The following is a 23,501-nucleotide window of genomic DNA, read 5'->3' as shown; positions in this document are numbered from 1 at the left end:
AGATGTTATTCCTCAAACAAAGATCTGACAATGTCATTTCCCTTTTCAAGAAGCTCCAGTATCTTCTTCCTGTGAGATGAAGTGCAAACTCTTCTGTCATGAATTTGTCTCTAGCCTACCTTCCCAAGCTTATTACTCCACACACATTCTGAACCAATCTCCCGTACAGTTTTTTTTTCATCTTTTTGCATTTGTGCCTTTTCACAAGCTCTCTTCCTTAATTCGAATCAAAAAATCACAGAATTTGAGTTTGAAGAGGAGTTAGCAACCATTTAGTCCAATTCATACAGTAAAGGAATTCCAATTATAATATACCCAATAAGTGGTCACCTAGTCTCCACTTGAAGACTTCAAAGGAGAAAGAACCCATAACATCTTGGGGCAACCCATTCCACTTTTGGATACTTCTAATTGATAGGCAGTTTGCTTTGCCATCAAGCTTAAATTTCTCTCTTTGAAACTTCCACCTATTACATGTAATTCTGCCACTGGGGGCTAAAGATAACAAACCTGATCCTACTCTGTATTACTTCAAATACTTGAAGATAGCTATCATATTTCCTTTTGATCTTCTTTTCTCTGGGTTGAGCATGATTGCTTCCCTCAACTGCTTTTCATATGTCATAATTCAAAGCTGTCTTAGTTGCTCTTCTCTATATGCTCTCCAATTTATCCATATCCTTCTTAAATCATGGTGCCCAGAACTGAATATAATATACCATATGAAGTCTAGCAAGAACAGAATATAATGGGATTATTATCTCCCTCCTGGAATCTTTACCCTTCCTAATGCACTCCTTCCTCACATCTGCCTTCTGGAGTCATTAGGTTCCTTCAAAGCTTGGCTCAAGTTCTTCCTACTACATGAAACTTTTCTTGATTTCTCCCAATTACTAGTGCCACCTCCTTAGTATTTTATATAAGCTTTGGATTTATTTATTTGTATACACATTTTCTTTCATGATAGAATGTAAATTCCTTCAGATAGACAACTTTTATTTTTGTTATTGTCTTATATCTCCAATGTCAACTTCAATGCTTGGTATGTAGAAATCACTTAAAATTTTATTGGTTGGTTAACCAATATTGGTATTGTTGGGCCAATGGGGGTAAAATATTTGTCACTTTTCCTTGCATAATTCCAAATTGTTTTCTGGAAGGGTTTTACCTTTACAATGCAAGCAACCAAACAAATCACCAACGGAATATTAATATTCCAGAGTCAACAAATATTTATTAAATAACTACTATGTGCCAGGCACATGTTATTAAATACTTGGGATACAAAGAAAAGGAAAAAAAGTCTATCATCTCTGCTCCTAAGAAGCTCACATTCAAATGAAGAAGAAACCATATAAGTAAGTATTAGATTAGAAAGGTAAATCATTTAACCCTGTTTGCCTCAGTTCTCTCATGTGTAATATGACTTGGAAAAGGAAATGGTAAACCCTTCTAATAACTGACAGGATTGAAAACAAGTAAATGGCAACAAGAATTTATTGATTAGGGATTGCTATAGTTTAACTAACACTTAAAAAAAACTATTTTGGCAGCTGAATGGAAGATGGATTAAAAGTAGATTGGTGTGAAATATCAGTCAGGAAGCTAATTAAGTTATTTCAATAATCCCAGTCAAAAGTGAGGGTGAGTGTAGAGTAAGAGAAAGGTATATATATATATATATATATATATATATATATATGTATATATATATATAATGTGTGCTTATACATGTACACACACATATATATATATGTATATATCCATACACACACAAATGCACATAAGTTATAGATATATGTATATATATATATACCCACAGAAAACTTTGATAAGAAGAGGAAAGTAAAACATTCAAGATCATGGAGGTGGTCTTTCTTTTCTCATTTATAAAGTAAAAAGAGTAAATGAAATAATATCTAAGGTACCTTCTAGTTTTAGAGCTCATGAATTTTGCATAGGAGTTATGTCTAACAGTTACCCATCAACTGTGCTTAAGTCCTTTCATTGTTAACAACATCAGCTTAACTGCACTTATATTGGGGCACTGATCTGGCTTCTTGCCCAGTCATGCAAGCACATTAAGTAAAATTAGAATCTATTCAGATTTCCAGAGAGCTTCTACATCTTTTGATTCTCAAAAAAATGAGATTTTCCTTTTTAAATTGATCTCTACATTTGCAATGAGAATACTTGCATGGTATGGCCAATGACATTTTGTTAAATGCCTTGGATAAGTTTTGTTTTCGTTAGATTGCAAAATTTTTGTCTTTTTTCCATAAATCCTCTGAGTTCATAAAAGGCTGGGGGAGTAAAAGGGACTCTATTTAATGTCTTTTTATTTTTTTCCTGTATATAAATTGGAAACTGCTGGTGGCAGGGAGGGTATGTGTGTGTAAGTAGAGTGAATAAGTTGAAGGCCATTTTTCCTTTGAAATGTGATAGATCTAACAGTTTTTTTGCATCACCTGAAGCTGCCACTCATACCTATTTTTTATTAAAATTTGAGAATATGGCATTATAATGCATAATTTTAATGTTCTAATTTCTTCTTACTTGTGTCAAATATATTACAATATTGATCTATTAGCTTAAAGAAAGGAAAAGTAGAAAAAAATCCCAATTCTTTGTTTCTTCTTAATGAATAAGAAATATTTTTTTCATGAGATATTTCTGATAGATTACATACTTAATCTGCTTTTGATTAAAGGAAAAATTCCCTTGGCGAGAATGGGGGACTTATTAATTTATGGATAGTCATAAATTATCCACTTTCTATTATCATTCTTCCTTCCTTCCTTCCTTCCTTCCTTCCTTCCTTCCTTCCTTCCTTCCTTCCTTCCTTCTTTCCTTCCTTCCTTCCTTCCCTTCTTCCTTCCCTCCCTCCTTCCTTCCTTCCTTCCCTCCCTCCTTCCTTCCTTCCTTCTTCCCCTTCTCTTTCTGTCTCTCCCTGTCTCTGTCTCTTTCTCTCTCTCTCTCAGATTCTACACAAAGGTCTGCAATTTGCGATTCTTTTTAAGAAGTAATACTATGTTCAAACTATGGAATTAATTTAACTGTAAATAGTAATATACTGTAAAAAGTGTAATTTTCTAGGTGTAGAACCAAGAGTAGTATAACTACTCTTAGAGTTCTACATCCTTTGATTCTCAAAAAAATGAGATTTTCCTTTTTAAATTGATCTCTACATTTGCAATGAGAATACTTGCATGGTATGGCCAATGACATTTTGTTAAATGCCTTGGATAAGTTTTGTTTTCGTTAGATTGCAAAATTTTTGTCTTTTTTCTTTTTTTCTAAACTATTAGAGTTATCTAAATATTTTTGAATGACTCCACTCATCACTACCTATATAGAACAAAAATTCAAAAGTAGTGACATCAGGGGTTAGGGGAATGGATAGAGGAGAGTTGTTCTTTATCAACTTTTTCCCCAAAAGGTCTAACTCTATTGAAAACTCTCTCTTGACCTATCTAAACAAACTGTTTATTCTGAAAAGTAGAAAAAGAGATAAAAATAAGGATAATGACTCTGATGATGACATAGTAAATAGAGCATGAGGTCTGAAATCAGGAAGACCTGGATTCAAATCCATCCTCAGACATACTAGCTGTGATTCTGAGCAAGTCACTTTACCTTTGTTTGCCTTTTCTTCATCTGTAAAATGGAGTTAATAATACCTCTTATCTGCTAGGTTGTTGTGAGAATTAAACAAAGTAATAATTGTAAAATGCTAAGCATAATGCTTGGCATAGAGTAAGTGCTTTATAAATGTTAATTACTTATTATTACTTTTCAGAGAAATTAACTGATGCAAAATATTCATCCTGGAATGGAAAAATGAGCCTGTGGAAAGTTTGGCATGAGACCTAAATAAATCAGATCATTTTGAGATTATTTATAGGTGAAACTGAAAGATGAACAAGTAGACACGAAATAGAACTTATCTACTAGTATCTATGATGATCTAGTTTCATCACTGATAAAAAATAAACTCTATATTTGTATTTTTACAACTTAGTTCATGATGTGCTTACTATAAGTTGACACAATTCTTTAAAATTGAAGTTAGGTATAGTGTTTGAACCCGACCAAATACACACAGAAGAAATGTATGCTAGATATGAAATAATTGTATAGATAAAATTTTGTATGTAAAATCCAAAGCTATCTTAAAGGAATCCTTCTCATTTGAAGGAGTCCAAAAGAATTAAGAACATCATAAATGGCTTATTACCAAAAGAAGACTCTTGAGAAGATATCACATACTAAACTGCTAGCCCAATATTTCATTTGTAAAATCTTAAGAATGGAATAAATGTGCATCAAGAATATTTTTGAAAGAAATACGTAAGTTTTTGCACAAAATTTTCTGTAGTTGTTTATATGTCCACAGTCACACAGTTGACTTAAAAGTAGAAAGAATATAAATTCTCTCTAAAAAAAGTAGAGAGAAAATAAATGTATATTTGGTGATTACAAAGAGCACTTAATTCAAGAGAGTAGAAGGGCCCCTTCAACCAAGGAGTCTCAGTATATATATTACAACCATACAAGATATTTTGATAAATAATATGACTGAGATAACTTTATGCAGTGATTGTCTGAATGTCAGCATCAAGCAAAATATAAAAGACAGAGATACATGCTTGCCAAAAATATTGGGTTTTATGGAGGATATATTGCAGAAAGTCCAAATGGAGGAAAGATTTCTTATAGAGAGTTATTATCTTCATTGCTCCCATTGCATGCCATGTGGATGGCATTTTCCTGAATGCATCAAAGCTCTTGAACCTGACCAGGTATTCATAATAGGATGCACTGCTAAAATTGTTTAACAATAAGCTAAGCAGAAAGTGAATGCATAAAGAATGAGAACCCAGCATTGAAAGTCTTGGATGAGAGAATAGGCTGGATCAAAGGAAGTTATACAATGCTTTCAATCATCTCAGGATACTCCTTGTCATAAAAGTCCATTAAAATTTCTTTTTATAGATTTTAATTGATAATTTGTTTTTACATCATCTACATTCCTCCCTTACATCTCTCTCTTTCCAGAGGCAGTATGCCATAGTGGACAGTGAGCTAGCTACAAATTCAGGGAGGCATGGGTTCAATTATTGCCTTTGAAATATTGGATGTATGATGTTAGGCAAGTCACTGCGCCTCTTGGTGTCCCAGGCAATTCTCTAAGACTATAAATTTGCAGAGAAGCGGTCAATCTCCATCAGTAGAAGGTGTTTCCTTATACCATTGAAGGTATAAAGATTCAGTTCTTATCCATCTTCCTCCCTTTACTCTTTTTCAAAGAACTATCCTTTATAATACAGAATTTTTAAAAAGAAGAGGAAAAAAAGATCAGCAAAACTAATCAATACCCATATTTTAGACACCACTATTCTGTGGCTAGAAACCATGGAAAAACGAATACTGAAGAGTAAAAATTATAGGTGACCCAAAGAGTAATGGAAAGATAAATAGTGGATTTGTAAATGGACTTCTTATGTTTTCAGCAGTGATTTATAAATGAGAATCAGCATGAAAGATCATCAAGCAAAGGTATTACTAGAAAAGGCTGCAGATTGTTCATTTAGTGGGATCAGGGGATAACACATGACAAGACCCTACTGTTGTACTCATCTCCACAAAAAAATGAAAAGCATTAAAGGAAGATCTTTTGTCAGTTGGCTATAGTATTTGCTCTAATAGGGTTTTATGAAACACCATAAGCCAGAATCTCAAGGATGAGAAAATCCTGATGGCTATGATCTGCATCTGTATAAGGAATTTCCACACTGATATAATCCTGGGTTCATCTAACTAGGAAGCATTTGCAAAGGAAAATAGAAGATGTAATTTTCTAAAAACATACTTGGGTAAAATAATTAAAAGCATATAAATATGTAAAACAACCTACCTAGCCCTATACTAGGAAGATGTAAATTTCTTTAAAAATTAATCAGCTTAAAAAAAGACTTACTGATCTTTTGTTTTTATACTACTTATAATTTCCATATTCTTTTCCTGACCACTTTCCAAAGAGCCATTTTTTTTATAATAAGAGAAAAAAAGAAACACAGTCTTCTGAAACTCTCCAATTTTCAAATTCCTCAGACCTATCCCTTTTGGCCTGGAATAGCACTGTGTCTATTCCCTTCCTTCTCTGAAATGAGAGTAATAGATTTCCTATCAGAAAACAACTAAACAAATATGGGATTCACCACTTCCTCATAAACATTTCTTTCTTTTTTTAGTGTGCAAATTTGTTTTCATCTTTAATGAATAGCAAAATTATGAACATACCAAAATAAGTTTCTTTATGATTTATTATAAGTAAATGTTTGATTTGTATACCTATTTCATCTGTCTTTATGCATTTGATTGTGAGATTTTAAATACCCTAATACATCTCCAATTTTTGCGTAGTTTCCTTTTACCACTGAGAAAAAAGTATATTACTTTCTGTTCCTATGAAATTTTCTCCAAAGGTCTATCATACCTAAATTTTCTAAAATTCTTTTTACCTACTTAAGTTCTTTCTTGTTTATTTTGTGGTTCAATTTACCTAGTTTTGACAGAGGGAGATTGAGATCCTCCCAGTATAGTTTTGTTGTTTATTTCTTCTTGTAATTCTCTTAACTTCTCCTCTAGGAATTTGGATGCTATACCACTTGGTATATATATGTTTGTTATTGATATTACTTCATTATCTGTGGTACCCTTTAGCAAGATGTAGTTTCCTTCCTTATCTCTTTTAATTTGATCTATTTTTGCTTTTGCTTGATCCCACATATACATTTCTCACCCCCATTTCTGGGCCTCTTGAACTAAAATTATTGGTCAATTCAAATTGCAAATCCATTCTCAGCTAAGTGAGCCCTTCCAATGATATTTAATTCTTGTTATGTTCTGTCCATAAAAATATTCTCATTTCCCTTTCCTCTACATGTTATATCTAAAGTTTTCAAATTGCTCAATCAATAAATAATGAACACATATTTATTAAGCACTTGGTACATACCAAAAACTTGTAGATACTGGAGCACTGGGAATACAAAGATAGATTGCTGCTTTCCCTACGTATCCTTAGTTGCATATTGATTGTAATGGTCATATAAAATAATTTAGCTCCAAAAGCTTTGGCTCTCCTTTTAAATTCTGACACAGTTCCTCTTTACCCCTATCCAGGGTGCTGATGTTGCTAAATGACGAAGATTAAAAATAGATAAATAGAACCATTCTTGTCACTTTAAGATAAGAATAGTTTAGTCTTATTCATGGGTCACCTCAAAGTTCACAAACTATATGCTATCCCCACTCTTTACTGACATCCACAAAAGTAGCATACTACAAGGTATTTATGTCAGGTATAATTTCAAATACTAAATGTTATAGTAATTCAACAATTCTTCATCAAACCTATTCTCAGCATGGAAGAAATGTTTGTGAATAACAGATGGTTTCTCTTGAGATCATAATTTGCTTACTGTGATTCCTTCAGAAAATATCAAGCACATTTGAATTTCATTAATTTTGTAGAAACTAAACTAGAAAGGATTGGGCTAATGTATCTCTTTGAAAATAAAATAAATCCAGGCAAAAAAGAGGTCTTTGGGGAGCAGAAACTCCATTTCCCTCTGTGTGCTAATGAACATTTGTATTAATTACTTGTTACTAGTCATTCCCTCCTTTATGTCTTTACTAAAAACATTTTATGTACAAGCCACAAGTGTGAGAAGGGGGAATCTATAAATCTCTGCTATATGCTACATCTTCTCTTGACTGATTGACTATTTTGGCTCTAAGAGATATTTCAGAAGAGAAGAATAAATCAAAAGAAGCTCATCTTCAAGATTCAGTTACTGTCAAACTGATATGTGGTTATTTTACTGCTATTATAGTTATATTATATGTTATGAATCACTTTTTTTTAGAACATCTACAATCATTAATTAAATGGCTAGTGCTCTTAATTTGCTATCTTTAGCTAATGACCATCAAGTTGACACATTACTGGAAGAGCTGATCCATATCCATAACCAACTGACATTCTTAATTCAGTTTAATTTAACAAGTATTTATTAATAGCCCTTATGGGCAAGATGCTGTACTGGATACAGAAAATACAAAGAAAAAAATTTTGTACTCAAAGAACTTATATACTACCAGGGAATAAAATATGGATACAAATAAGCCAAGGATTACATATTGAGTGAGAATCCTGTCAAGTGAATCTGGGAAGGATTCTCATAGGAGGTAGCACCTGATCTGAACTTTGAAGGAAGGTAAAGATTCTAAGTGGAAGAAGTGAGGAAAGATTCATTTTGGGTATTTATTAAAATAAATGAAACCAGAATATATAAAGAAGTTATAAATAAATTGAATGGTGGTTCACAGGTTCTTTTCAGAAAAGAAAAAAAAGAATTGGTTTCTTTTTGTGGTCAAAGACAAAAAGAAACATCATTTCATGAAACACTATTATTTCACTTTGTAATGTTTAGAATTAACACAAACAAAGAGAACACCATGAAGATAATTGTATTTTATGTACTAACATCCTTAGCTGAGAATGAAGAATTAGAGAAACTCTATGAAGAATTTGACAAGCTCTTCTACATATTTTTATGTCCAGAATTTTCACTGCTAATATAGGCACAAGGAAAGATGGAAAAATGTTATAAAATATGGCTTAGGATCATGAAACAAAAGACAAAGGCTTTAGACTACTCCAAAGACTCATATTACTGACATCATGAATAAGAAGAAAGTTAAAAGCCAATGGATGTGCTAAACATGGAATACCATAAAATTTAACACACTATGTTTTTTATACTAATAGCTTTTTATTTTTCAAAATACATGCAAACATTATTTTCAACATTCATCCCTGATAGACCTTGTGTTCCAACTTTTTTTCTCCCTCCTTATCCACCTCTCCCCTCCCCTAGACAGCAAGTAATTCAATATAGGTTAAACATGTGCAATACATATCTCCACACATCATGTTGCACAAGATCAAAGGGGAAAAATAAGAAAGAAAAAACAAGCAAGCAAGCAAGCAACAACAAAAGGTGAAAATATTATGTTGTGATCTACTTTTAGTCCACAGAATACCCTCTTTGGATGCAGATGGCTCACTCCATCACAAGTCTATTGGAATTGGCCTAAATCATCTCATTGTTGAAAAGAGTCTACTCCATCATAGTCATCACATAATCTTGTTGTTGCTGTCTACAATGATCTCCTGGTTTTACTCATTTCACTCAGCATCAGTTCATGTAAGTCTCTCCAAGCCTCCCTGAAATCATCCTGCTGGTTGTTTTTTTTAACAATAATATTCTATAACATTAATATGCCATAACTTATTCAGCCATCCCCCCACCCCCAGATGATGGGCACCCACTCAGTTTCCAGTTCCTTACCACTACAAAAAGAGCTGCTACAAATATATTTGCACATGTGAATCCTTTTCTCTTTTTTATGATCTCTTTGGGATACAGACCCAGTAGAAACACTGCTGTATCAAAGAGTATGCACAATTTGGTAGCACTTTGAACATAGTTCGAAATTGCTCTCCAGAATGATTGGATCAGTTCACAACTGCCCAACAATGTATCAATGTCCCAGTTTTCCCACACTCCCTCCAACATTTATCACTATGTTCTCCTGTCATCTTAGTCAATCTAAGTATAAAGTGATACTCAGAATTCAGACTATATCTTATTAGATATGAAATGACTTTCTTGATTAAATAGTTATTTTAGATCTGTTTATGCAGTCAAATGACTGACCAATTATATCAAAATTCAATAATAGATGTAATAATAGTGACTTTCATCCAACCTTTTTAAACAAGTTGTTGAGTTTTAAAAACGGATTAAGTAATATCATTGATGGTATCACTATTTCTTTGTAAAATTTAATTGATATATAATAGTTCTCAGAATTAAAAAGCTGAAAGATTCCAGAAATTACCTCAGCCAACAAGCACTTAATCTCCTTGCCAATAAAAATCAAGAGTCATGCTAGACAAAGGCAACATTAGCTCAGATATTACAAAGGAGGACACTAGAAGACTATGAGCTTTACCTTTTTCAAAAAGTAGCAAAAAAATTGAGGGGAAACTGCAGAAAGGTTGATATGATATCCAACTAAATCACCCACTCTTGATAGCATTTATAAATAGAACCAAAAAAGAACAACAAATAGAAACAAAGAGTAACTTATCCTTATAGACAATGATAACTATTTAGTGTTATATGTGCAGAAATACTTAAGAAGATAAAGTCAGGGATGGTGACTAGATCTGATTAACCACATAAAGAGGAATTCTATTCTCAAAGTAAATCTATTATAAAGTTATTCAAAGATAAATTTTCAATATATAAAAAATTCAAGATAAACATTTTTTTAAAAATGGAAAATATAATGCTTTACTAAAAGTCAGCTGAGAAGACAATAACCTGTATGATTACTTTCTCATCTCTTATGAGAAGGAATTATGCATTCATTAAGAGTATCTGTAGTGAAATCTGAAAGGAAAACATGTAGGTTTTCATGAACAATTTTTTTAGAGTAAATTATTTATTTGTTGTCACAAAACTGACTAATAAGCACAGATTACATACCATTCTTTGTCTATTGGTTGTTGATTTAAAATGTATTTGATAAACAGAATAAAATGAACTTTTAAAGATTCTCCTCCAAGGTGTTAGCCATGAGTGTCATGAAGGATTTTATTCATGGTGAGCCTATTTGAAAGTAAGATCCAGAATTTATAAACTCCATTCCATAAAACTCACAGGAATGAACAAAAAAGGATATAACCATATATACTAGAAAAACAAAATAGAAAAAAATTAAAATTGGTTGAACTGTGAAAAGTGTCTGGAGAGTCAATTCATTAGAGAAGTCTCCCTTTTTTCCCTCTTATTATTTCTTCTATGCTATTTTTTACTTTTCTCACTTATCTTTCTCTTTCCCTCTCTTTTACATTTTACCTTCCCTTCTCTCTGCCTCTGTATCTCTATTTCTGTCTCCTCTGTCTGTCTCTTTCTCCTTGTCTGTCTGTCTGTCTGTCTGTCTCTCTCTCTCTCTCTCTCTCTCTCTCTCTCCCCCCCCCCCCCCCGTCTCTGTCTCTCTCTCTCCCCCTGTCTCTGTCTCTTTCTCTCTCCTCTTTCTCTGTTTCTCTCTTAGGTATTGCATATGGTCAGTTGTTCAAATTTCACAGATCTACTCTTCTGTGGTAAATGGTTGCTGTCACCTCGCAAGGGACCAGGTTTCTTGTACCTGGCTCTTACTAATGAATAAATGAATGAAAAAAATATTAAACACTTAATTTATGATAAGTACTGGGAACATTGATAGGAAAAATCAAGATAATTCCTACTCTTAGGAAGTTCATATTCTAATTGGGAGAGAACACATAAAAGTAAGCTTTTTGCTTTTGTACAGTGAAGATGGAAAAGCCAAAAAGTTCTAAAGGTGCAGTGACAGGACTGAGATCAGGACATCACTCTGGAGTCCCTATTTTACCCTGATAAATCACGGGGCTTCCATTCTTTCAAAACTAGTTTTTATACTCAGAGGCCATAGCCCCTAATACTCACAGTAAAGGACTCCCAAGAAGGATATTATAATATTTGTTCCTTAGATTATTCAAAGAAGTCTCTGTTTTCAACTTCAGTTGACTTATAGTGAATTGGGTCTCTTTGCTTCTTCTCTTCCATATTGATAAAATGGTGTGCCTCCTGTTTATATCAACCTACCTCATTGGATTTTGAAGTTCAAAGAGGGTATCTCCAGTTTTTTCTTTGCTTGTTCTTCTTTCACGTTACTAAAATTGTTTGTAAAATATCTCCAAAAGATAGAAGTGGAATTGACTCTTCTCACTTGATGCTTGTGCTAGACGAGAGGGTAATTTTGTAGTCCATGCTACATTGGCATGCAAAATATTTTAAGAAAATGATGGATTTGTTTTTAACAAGAGATGAGATAGAACAGTAATGTAATAAGAGATGTATTATCTGAAAATTATATTTTGATCCTCAAGATATTTGGATAATCAGAAGATATACAGCATATAAGAAGGTGGATCTTCTGTGGAAAAAATTGTATAGAGATATGAGCAACAATTATATAGCATATAATTGTGTGAAGGAATATTAGTCTATACTACTAAGATCATATAGAAATTGAAGTATTTAAATATTATGTTTATTAGAATTTTACAAAATGATTATTTTAGCTATTTCTTATTGCCAAGTAGATTATATAAGTCATTCATAGTTTTGTAAATGAGAAAACTAATAGTCAAAGAGGTCAAGTAACATCTCTGTCATTATACTGTAAAAGAATAAGCAACCCAAAAATATAACTGTCATTCTCATACAATTTTTGAACCCTATGTCATCATTCAACTCCTCAAGAACAAGAGAAATTAACAAGAAGTTGAATGGGGAGCTTTTGGATCTATCGTTTACCCAGGGTAAATTTGCTAAGGATAAAACAATAACTATTTTAATAACATTTAAGAAAAAAAGTATCTGGAGATCCCATTTGAGTAAAGCACCTTAGAAAAGAAAGTGAAAGTTCTCAAGGTATCAAGAACACAGGGAAAAACCAAATATAAAACTTAGAAGGTGGTTGCAGCTTTGAAAGTGTCACTATTATCCTATATACACAAAGAAAGATTACAGGTCAGAGTAGAAGATGGTGAAACTATTTAGTAGTTTAGGGAAGAGAATTCAGAAAAGGAGATATGTTCTCTACACGTATAGGATACTACTATTTCAAATTTAGTGATTTTGTCAATTTGGGGATCTCTCTTTCCCAGTATAGATTCCTTTTGTGTATTAATATAACAGAAAAATCCTTTACTTTGTGGTCAAACCTAGAGTTGATAGAACTTGTTAGAGTTTTTCCCTCTACTAGCACAACTTAGAAGAACCCGCCTCTTTTTCAGGAGACATCAAAATAGGACTTCAGTGTAGAATACCTGAAGGAAAAAAAGTAGAAAATTACTTCTTTTTAGGTTACTGATAAAGTAATTCATAATAATGATTATTGTTTTCAACAAAACTAGTTTTACCTCTTATTGAATAGGAAATAACATCCCATGAGGGTGGAAATTAAGTTCTAACACGAGGCAAAGAAAATTATTCTTAAGGCCGTCTTATTGGAGACAGAAGATTAAAAAAAACATTTGTTCATCAGATCCAGGTATAAGTTCTGCAATTTGCCAGGTAAGAACACCATCTGAAGACTACTTTCATTAGTACAATAATTTATGTAAGCAAATCCTACAAAGTTTATTTTGAGATTACTTTTTATTTTGTATTCATTATGTTTGGAATCATCTCTTGAATATAGGTGCTTAATGAATGTTCACTGAAAATAATGATAATATTAACAATAATAGTAACAGCTAATATTTATATATTGACTATGGCATCATGGACACTGTAATAAGTATTTTACAAAAGTTCTCTGTCTTACATTTTGTTATGCTTTCTGTCTGCTTTGGTTCTAAATATTCCCCTTATCTATAAATCTGACAGATTAACTACTTCATGCTTATGGTCTCACCTTTTATGTGTAAATCATGTACCCATGTTGGTATACAATGTAAAATGTTGATCTATACCTAGTTTCTGCTATACTGTTTTCTAGTTTTCCCAACAGTTTTTCTCAAATAGTGATGTTTTCTTCCAAAAGTTTGGATCTTTGGGTTTAGAATATACTGGGTTATTGTGGTAATTGAGCTTTACTAATGTAATTTGTACCTAATCTGTTCCACTGATCCACTGCTCTATTTCTTAACCAGTATCAGGTTGTTTTGAAAATTACTGCTTTATAATATAGTTTGAGATCTGGTATGGCTGGACCACCTTTTTTCCCATATATTTCCTTGATATTTTCCTTAAGCAATTGTCCTTCCAGATTAATTTTGTCATTTTTTTAGCTATATAAACTATTTTTGATACTTTCATTGGCATGGAACTGAATAAACAGATTAATTTAAATAGAATTGTAATTTTTATTATATTATCTTAGCCTATCTATGAGCAATTAATATTTTTCTGTTTAGATCTGACTTTATTTGTGTAAAAAGGGTTTTATGGTTGTGTTTATATAGTTGCTGAGTTTGTCTTGGCAGGTAGATCACAAGTATTTTATATTATTTACTTATTTTATTTTTTAATTAAAGCGTTTTATTTTCAAAATACATACGCAGATAATTTTCAAAATCTTGTGTTCTAATTTTTTCCCTCCCCTCTCTCCACTCCCTTCCCTATATGGCAATGATTCAATATATGTTAAACATGTGCAATTCTTCTATACATATTTCTATAAATATCATGCTGCACAAGAAAAATTAGATCAAAAAGGAAAAAAATGAGAAAGAAAACAAAATGCAAGCAAACAACCTTAAAAAGTTGAAAATACTATGTTGTGATCCACATTCAGTTCTCACTGTCCTCTCTCTGGGTACAGATGGCTTTCTTCCTCACAAGACCATTGGAACTGGTCTGAATCATCTCATTGTTGACTAAAGCCATGTTCATCAGAATTGATCATTTGTATAATCTTGCTGATGCCATGTATAATGATCTCCTAGTTCTGCTCATTTCACTTAGCATCAGTACATGTAGGTCTCTCCAGGCCTCTCTGAAATCATCCTGGTGATCATTTTTTATAGAACAATAATATTCCATTAAATTCATATACCATAACTTTTTCAGTCATTCCCCAACTGCTGGGTATCCACTCAGTTTCCAATTCCTTGCCACCACAAAAAAGTCTGCTACAAACACTGTCATTTTTACTAAGGTAGTGCCCTTCTGAAGCTTTTCAGACCCTTAGCATTCTAGGAAACTCTACATTTCTTCAGGGTACACTAGTATTTACACATTGATAGGGAATTTAGAGAAAGAGGTATATTCTAAGTCTGTTGAGTCTGTACATATGAAGTATAAAAGGGACAAAGACTACTTCTAGATTCAGGGCAAAGGATGGTTAAAGGAAAATCTTATTCCAACACCAGAGAAGCTGGTTTTCCTTACATTTCTCTCACTGGAAGCAGTACTGGAACTTGGCATGAGAATACTCACTTTAGAACACTTAAAACACAGGTGTACTTGCCCTCTTCTTATCATCTTTGCTTTTCTATCCCTCATCTTACCCTTGACTCATCTACTGTGTCCTGTGAAGAGTCTCTCACTGTGTTTCATACTCATCTCTGTCCTTCTTTTGAGTTCCCATGCTCTAAATAACTACCATCTTTCTCCAACATTATCACTACTTTTCTTTATTTGTTCCAAGATGGACAAATTGGTTTAATCAGCTTGCTTTCCTAATTTAAGTGAATGATTGAGAGCCTTTCATTCCTGAAGGTTCTGGAGGATATTTTCTTGTTAACTAAAGGCAGTGTTATATAGTGGAGTTACAAGATCTGTGTTTATATCCTAGCTATGTGAACCTGGACAAATCACTTCACATCTTTCAGTGTCAGTTTCCTTATCTAAAGGAATTGGTTTGGATCATGTTTTTTTAAAACCTTTTTGTGAGTCATGGACCCCTTTGGCAATTTGAGGAATCCTATGGATCACTTTTTAGAATATTTTTAAATGCAAAAAATCAAATGCATAGGATTAAAAAGGAAATCAATTAGATTGAAATAAAAATATTTTCCCCCATACAAATTTATAGACCTTTTAAAATATACCCACAGACCTCAGGCTAAGAACTGCTATGCTAGATAAACTTATTGGTCTTTTTTTGCTGTAATTTTTATAGCTGGCACATCAAATTAGTGGAATTGAAGTAAGGGGACAAGGGAGAAGTGAGGCCATGAAGGCCTTGACTTAGATTCTTTTAAAAGATAATTTTACTATATATATTTAGTTTCACTTTCCTTTAATAAAATTTTAAATTCCAAATTCTCTCAATATCTCTAGCCCCTATCCCCATGCATCAAGAAAGCAATTATATATGTAAAGCTGTGCAAAACATATTTCCATATTAGCTACGTCCTTGTCTTAGATTTTTAACCTAGGGTCTGAATACTTGTTTTTTCCTTAATTTCTTAAAACTATATCTCAATATAATTGAATTCTTTTTTAGTAAGCCTAATGTATTTTATTTTATGCATTTAAAAATTAACTTGAGAAGATTGTCAAAGGTATTCATGACACAGAAAAGGTTAAGAAGTTGCACCTGAGATCATGTTTCCTATATATCTAAGAAGGTAAGCTCTAAGTGGTATGAGCATCCCTGATCCTTTGTCGTCTGAAGGAGCATACTCTTACTAAAGAATTTATTATTCTTGAAATGCATATGTTTAACATCTTTTGGATTACTTGCTATATAGGGGAGGGGATTAGGGGATGGGAGGGAGACAAATTTGGAACACAAGTTTTTGCAAGAGTGAATATTGAAAACTATCTTTGAATATATTTTTGTAAAGAAAAAGTTGTTATTAAAAATAAATAAAATGTGTTCTAGACAAAAAAATCTAAGTTTTAATTGTGTTAGATGAAAAAAATCACTTGTTATGATTAATTGATTAATATTTGATATTAAATATTAATGAAGTTTGAAAAAAAGAATTTATTGTTCTTTAGAGATCTTGGGGGTCTTATAGTCTAGTGTTTCCTAAATTGCATTTGGTAGACATTACATAACATGAGTAAGGATTGAGGGGAAAAATTTTGATGTTAGTTTTTCCTTCTGAAACACTAAAAAAACTGGACATTAAAGTCTATTGTTCACTTCTCCAATATTTTAATATGATATAAAAGTATTTTTCCCCATTCAGTTGTCTTCCCCATCATTGTGGTAGCTGTGATGGTTGGATCTCTAGGAAACTTGAAGGTAAATTGAAAGATAATTTTCTTGGAAGGATTAAAAAAAGTCAATAATATTTTATTTTTCCAATTACTTGTAAATATAGTTATCAGCATTCATTTTTATAAGATTTTGAGTTTCAAATTTTTCTCCTTCTTTCTCTCCGCTTTTCCCTCCCCAAGATAGCAAGCAATCTGATTTAGATTATACATGTACAATCGTGTTAAACACATTTCCACATTAGTCATGTTGTGGAAGAAGAATCAGAACAAAAGGGAAAAATCACAAGAAAGAAAAAAATCCAAAAAAGTGAAAATATTATCCTTCAGTCTGCATTCAGATTCCTTATTTTTCTCTAGATGTAGATACCATTTTCTATTATGAGTCTTTTGAAATTGTCTTAGATCAGTGTGTTACTGAGAACTAAGTCTATCATAGTTGATCATTGCATAATATTACTGCTATTGTATCCAGTGTTTTTCTGGTTTTGCTTACTTCATTCAGCATTAGTTCATGTAACTCTGAAAGATCATTTTTATAATACTTAGTGAAAATATTGTATTCACAAGTGCTGTAGTGGTTTTAAAAGGCAGTATCATTGTCCTTGTTAACCATCCACAAAAATTTCAGTGCCTACAAAATAATCCAGGTTACAACAGATTATGAGTGGAAAGTCAAGTGGAGTGGCAAGGTTTGCAAAAAGACAATCCACTTTTTGTTCCTCAAGAGTTCTGTATTTGAAGATCAAATTTTCTGTTCAGTTATTTTTTTTATCAAAAATAATTGAAAATCCCATTTTCACTGAATGTCTGTCTTTCCCACTGAAAGATAATGCTTAGTTTTGCTGGGTAGTTGATTCTTTGCTCTCTGGAATATTATATCCCAGGCCATTCAATCCTTTAAAGTGGAAGCTGCTAGGTCCTGGGTAATCCTGATTGTAGCTCCTCAATATTTGAATTGTTTCTTTCAGGCTTGAAATATTTTCTCCTTGATCTGCTATTCTGTAATTTAACTAAAATAGTCCTTGGAGTTTTCATTTTGAGGTCTCTTTCAAGGAATGATTGCTAAAGTGGCTATTTTACTCTCTGGTTCTAGGATATCAGAGCAGTTTTCCTTGAAGATTTCTTGAAAGATGTCCATACTCTTATTTTTATCATGGTTTTCAGGCAGTCCAATAATTTTTAGATTGTCTCTCCTGGATTTATTTTCCAGCTCAATTGTTTTTCCAGTGAGGTATTTTACATTTTCATCTATTTTTTAATTTTTTGGTTTTGTTTGATCCTTGATGTCTCATTGAGTCATTCACTTTCATCTGTTCAATTCCTGTTTTTAATGAATTATTTTCCTCAATTCACTTTTTTTTATCTCCTTTTGCATATGGCCAATTGTACTTTTAAAGGAGTTTTTTGTTCATTGGCTTTTTCCCCATTTCATCAATTCTATTTTTAAGGAGCTGTTCTCTTTCCTCATTTCACCAATTCTGTTTTTTCAAGGAGTTATTCTCTTTTTCCATTTCACCAATTCTGTATTTCAAGGAGTTGTTTTATCTTTCCATTTTGCCAAATCTAATTTTTTTATTAGAGATTTATATTTACGAAACATATGCATGGGTAATTTTTCAACACTGAACCTTGTAAAACCTTTTGTTCTAAATTTTCCCCTCCCTACCTCTACCTACTCCCCTAGCTGGCAGGTAGTCCAATACATGTTAGATATGTGACAATATATGTGAAATCCAATGTGTGTGTGTGTATACATTTATCTTGCTGCACAAGAAAAATCAAATCAAGAAGAAAGGAAAAAAAAACTGAGAAAGAAAATAAAATGCAAGCAAACAACAACAAAAAGAGTGAAAATTTTATGTTGTGAAGCAAATTTAGTTCCCATGGCCCTCTTTCTGGGTGTAGAGGTCTCTCTTCATCACTGAACAACTGGAATTGATTTGAATCATCTCATTGCTGAAGAGACCCACATCCATCAGAGTTGATCATCGTATGATCTTCTTGTTGGTGTGTATGATGATCTCCTGGTCCTGCTCATTTCACTCAGCATCAGTTCGTGTAAGTCTCTCCAGGCCTCTCTGAAATCATCCTGCTGGTCATTTCTTACAGAGCAATAATATTCCATAATATTATATACCATAACTTATTCAGCCATTCTCCAATTGATGGGCATCCATTCAGTTTCCAGTTTTTTGCCACTATAAAAAAGACAAACATTTTTGCACATATGGATCCCTTTCCCTCCTCTAAGATCTCTTTGGGATATAAGCACAGTAGAGCTGGATCAAAGGGTATGCAAAGTTTGATAACTTTTTGAGCATAGTTCCAAATTGCTCTTCAAAATGGTTGTATCCATTCACAGTTCCACCAACAATGTATCAGTGTCCGAGTTTTCCCACATCCCCTCCAATATTCCTCATTATCGTTTCCTGTCATTTTAGCCAATCCAACAGGTGTGTAGTAGTATCTCAGAGTTGTCTTAATTTGCATTTCTCTCATCTATAGTGATTTGGAGCACCTTTACATGTTACTACAAATAGTTTAAGTTTCTTCAATTGAAAATTGTCTATTCATTTCTTTTGACCATTTATCAATTGGAGAATGACTTATAAATTTGAGTCAATTCTCTATATATTTTAGAAATGAGGCCTTTATCAGAACTTTTGAATATAAAAATGTTTTTCCAGTTTATTGTTTCCCTTCTAATCTTGTCTGCATTAGTTTTGCCAAATCTGTTTTTTAAGAAGTTATTTTCTTGTGTATATTTTTTTCCATTTCACCAAATGTATTTTTAAGGAGTTGTTTTCTTCAGTCAATTTTTATGTTTCCTTTGCAAAGCTCATTTCCTTTCCTCATTTTTCTTCTAATTCTCTTTTAAGATCCTTTTTGAATTCTTACAAGAGAGCCTTTTGAGTTGGAGACAAGTTCATATCCCTCTTTGAAGCTTCATCTGAAGCCATTTTGCCTTTAGTATCCTTAGGGTTTAATTCTGTTCTTCCCTGTCTCTATAATATCTACCTATGGCCAGAACTCTTTTTGCTTTTTTGATCATTTTTAAAGGTTGAAGTCTTTTTCTAGGGCCCAGGGAAGATTGTTCTAAGCTTTTCTGAAGGGAGACAGGGCCTTCACATTTCCCTGGGGCTAGTGCTGAAGGCTTCCCCACTATGCTGGGTAGGCCTGGCCAAGTTCTGCCTATTATACTGGAATTCATGGCTCACTATTTGTCTTCTGTAGTTGTGCTGGAGGTCTAGGTTGCTGATCCACTGGCCTTCTGAAAGAGTACTGAGTAGCTGTATGTTGGCTAAGAGCTTCCCAGTAGACTCCTCATATAAGGCCTTTTCATCCTGGGTCTCCCTTGCAATGTGCCTGCACTGGACCTTGAACCCCCACTGACCAATTGAGGCAGACCTTTCCTGAAGTCCTTCCAAGGTATCTTCTGTTGAAAATTTATTACACTCCAAATATTTGTGGGTTCTGTCATTCCAAAAATCCATTCAGAGGCTTGATCTAATGTTTATGCTGAGGGAATCCAGGAAGAGCTCAGACAAAATCCTATCTACTCTTCACCATCTTGACTCTATCTGATATTCCATGTTTTTAAAAACTGACTGTTGAACATATATTGCCTAAAATCTTAGAAATACATCCCTTATATTGAAAAGATGTGGAAGTTTCTATCATATTAAGCAGCTGCCTCCTGCCCCCATCTCTCTATGGCTTCTAATTCAATGAAGGTTCTTTTCTATACCAGTGAACTAAGCAGAGCCCATCACTAACTATATCACTTTCACTTTGAAGGTCAGTTTCTTACAGTTTTAGTACAGAGGCAATGTGGCATAGTGGAAAGTGCTGGATTTATAGTCAGATAAAATCTGTGTTCATATGCTACCTGTTGCACTTGTTCGTGGCATGATTATGAGTAATTTAAATTCTATGTCCCTCAAATTTCTGATCTTTAAAAGATACTAATAGTATCTTTCCTCAGAATTTTGAGGATTAAGCAACATAACACAATGAAAGACTTTACAAACCTAAAACATTATCTAAATTTCAGTAATTATCTGTAAGTGACTCTTTTTTTATGAGATTGAAAAATGGAACAACTGAATCATTTGGAACAGAAATTCATTAGAGACTGAGATATGAATAATGTTACTATTTTATATACACATTTAAAAATGTGCATATAAACATATTAACTGATATTTTGACAGGTAAGTTGAAACATGAGTTACTTTTTGGAAAGATTTGGTAAAACTTTCTAAGAGAAGTTTCTTCCTAACTATCATTAATATTTACATAGTACTTTATATAAATAATTCTTGTGTTAGGAAATTCCATCTGATATAAAAGCTTCCTTCTGATTACTCAATATGCCATTTTTTTCCTGAATAATTACCTTCCACTATATATAGAAAATTTGTGGCCATCTAAGTGATTCCTGGGAACATTGGTATATTGCACTCACTTCTCATTAAGAATGGCTACTAGTTCCCTTTATAAATCCTTAAGTTCTCAAATCACCAATCATAGATTTTATTTACATGGTGAAAAAAATTGAAAGGATTTATTCCTAAGCATACAGAATCACAAGAGTTTCTTTCCCTCCCAGAGGCATCTCTTTTTTCCTCCTATCTAGTAGACCCCTGTCTTCACGACTCATAATGGGACTCTTGCAGGGGTGAAGTATAAGATCAAAGACTTTTCACAATAATTCACTGTAAGGCTCCACTTCCCACTAGGTATTGTGGGCTCTTTCCTTCTTAAAGATGTACGGTCTCCTTCCAGGAAATACTGTCAAGTCTCTCATAGTTGGACCAAGGGAACAATTATAAATTCTTTACAACAAGGTTTGAAAGGATCCAGGCTATTTATTTTTCCTTTTCTTTGATACTGGGTCCTTCTTCTCTACCCTACAAACAAAGGGCTTCTTTAGGCACTTTATAAATTGCTTACTCACTTTTATAACCAAGACTCTTATTTTCCATTGTTGTCTGAAGTAGTGAGTCTGTATGATTCTAGGATGGGGTGGCCTTTGCTCACTCAGCAAATGCCACTTAGAGTTCAAAGAACTTTCTCCAATCTCTCCACTTGTCTTTTATATTTTTCATCTACCTCTGATAACACAATAGAAGGCCAAATAGCATTGGAACATTGGAAAAATTGGGAAAGGGATGACTCCTAGTTCAGGGACCTGTGACCCTTAAGGGAGAGGGAAGTGATCTAGTACTACCCAGTTATTTCATTTGAGCCTAATAATAACCATGGCAAGCAATTAGTCACATTTTACACATGAGAAAGTTGAGACGGTAAAGGGTCAGATGGCTTGTCTAGAGTCATTCATCGAGAGTTTTCCTATTTAAGGTCCAGGCTTATTCCCAGTATACCACATTATCTCTCTAAATGCAAGTGAAGCCTGGTGAAAATTATAGTAAGTTACATCCTTATAGAGCTTTATAGTTTACATAGTATTAGGGTTTACTATAATGCTTTAAAGTTTAGAGTTCACAGTAGAAGAATCTTCCTCACTATAGCTTGAGAAACAATAATCCAAGTATTCTTTCCCCTATCATGTAGATGAAGAAACAGAAACTTAAAATTAAACAACTTGCTTAACATTTCACAGCTAGCAGGAGTAAAAATCTAGACTCACAGAATCTTTGGGCCTAGCTGGTTCCGGCCACACGTGACCAAGAATTCTCTTTATAATATACCAGACAAGTAGTTATTTTATCTTGGCTTGAACCATGGGTAGAGAGGAAAAGTACATTCATTTTGATCATATTTAGACCTAGAAGAGGCATTGGTGGCCTGCTAATCCAACCTATTCCTTTTATGATGAGGAAATTTTCTTTCAATGAACTTTAATTTGGCCAACCTCACACAAGAAAGTTAAAGAGCTGAGATTTGAACTTGGATCCTCTGATTCTAAATGCAATCCACTTTCCACTGTACCATGATAACATGTTTTCTCCTGTTCATATCTTTTTGGATGCTTACCTCTTCATAGCATATGCTAGCTATTCCTCCTGGCTTTGTTTCATATGCAAATTTGATAAAATGTTACCAAGTCACTGACACAAAAGTAAAACAATACAGGGCAGAACATAAATCCTTGGGTTACTCTACTAGAGACAATCTGAGTTGATGTATGATTAAAGGCCATTGTTTGGGTCTGGCCCTTTAACCAACGATAAAAATAACAGTTATAGCACTGTATATGTTATATTATGTGATCCTCAAAATCCTATTCATTATGTTCTATTATTATAGCCATTTTATAGATGGAAAATGTTTGAGAGTGTTTCATACAACTAACTGTCTGAGGCAGGATCTAAAGTCATCTTTCTGATTCCATGTCCAGTGATCTTGTCCACTGCACCAGATCACTCCCATTAGCAAAAGTATACAGTTCCATTTTTTTCACAAGAAGAAAATGAAAGACTTCATCAAATGCTTTGCTTAAATTCAGGTAAATTTCCTCTATTATACCAGCTTAGACTATCAAGAGCCTACTATGTGTCAGCCTTTAAGTGACTTACAGTTTAATCCTTTCCTGTAAAAAAAGTAAAAGAAGTCATTCTACTATTGTGGTTTTTTGTTGACAATCTCTTACTGGTTCTTTGTGGTTAATCATTCCTTTTCTCATGA

This window comes from Sarcophilus harrisii, chromosome 4 (genome assembly GCF_902635505.1).
Source record: "Sarcophilus harrisii chromosome 4, mSarHar1.11, whole genome shotgun sequence".
Taxonomy (NCBI): domain Eukaryota; kingdom Metazoa; phylum Chordata; class Mammalia; order Dasyuromorphia; family Dasyuridae; genus Sarcophilus; species Sarcophilus harrisii.
The sequence above is the reverse complement of the archived record's forward strand: the minus strand, read 5'-3'. Positions refer to the sequence as shown.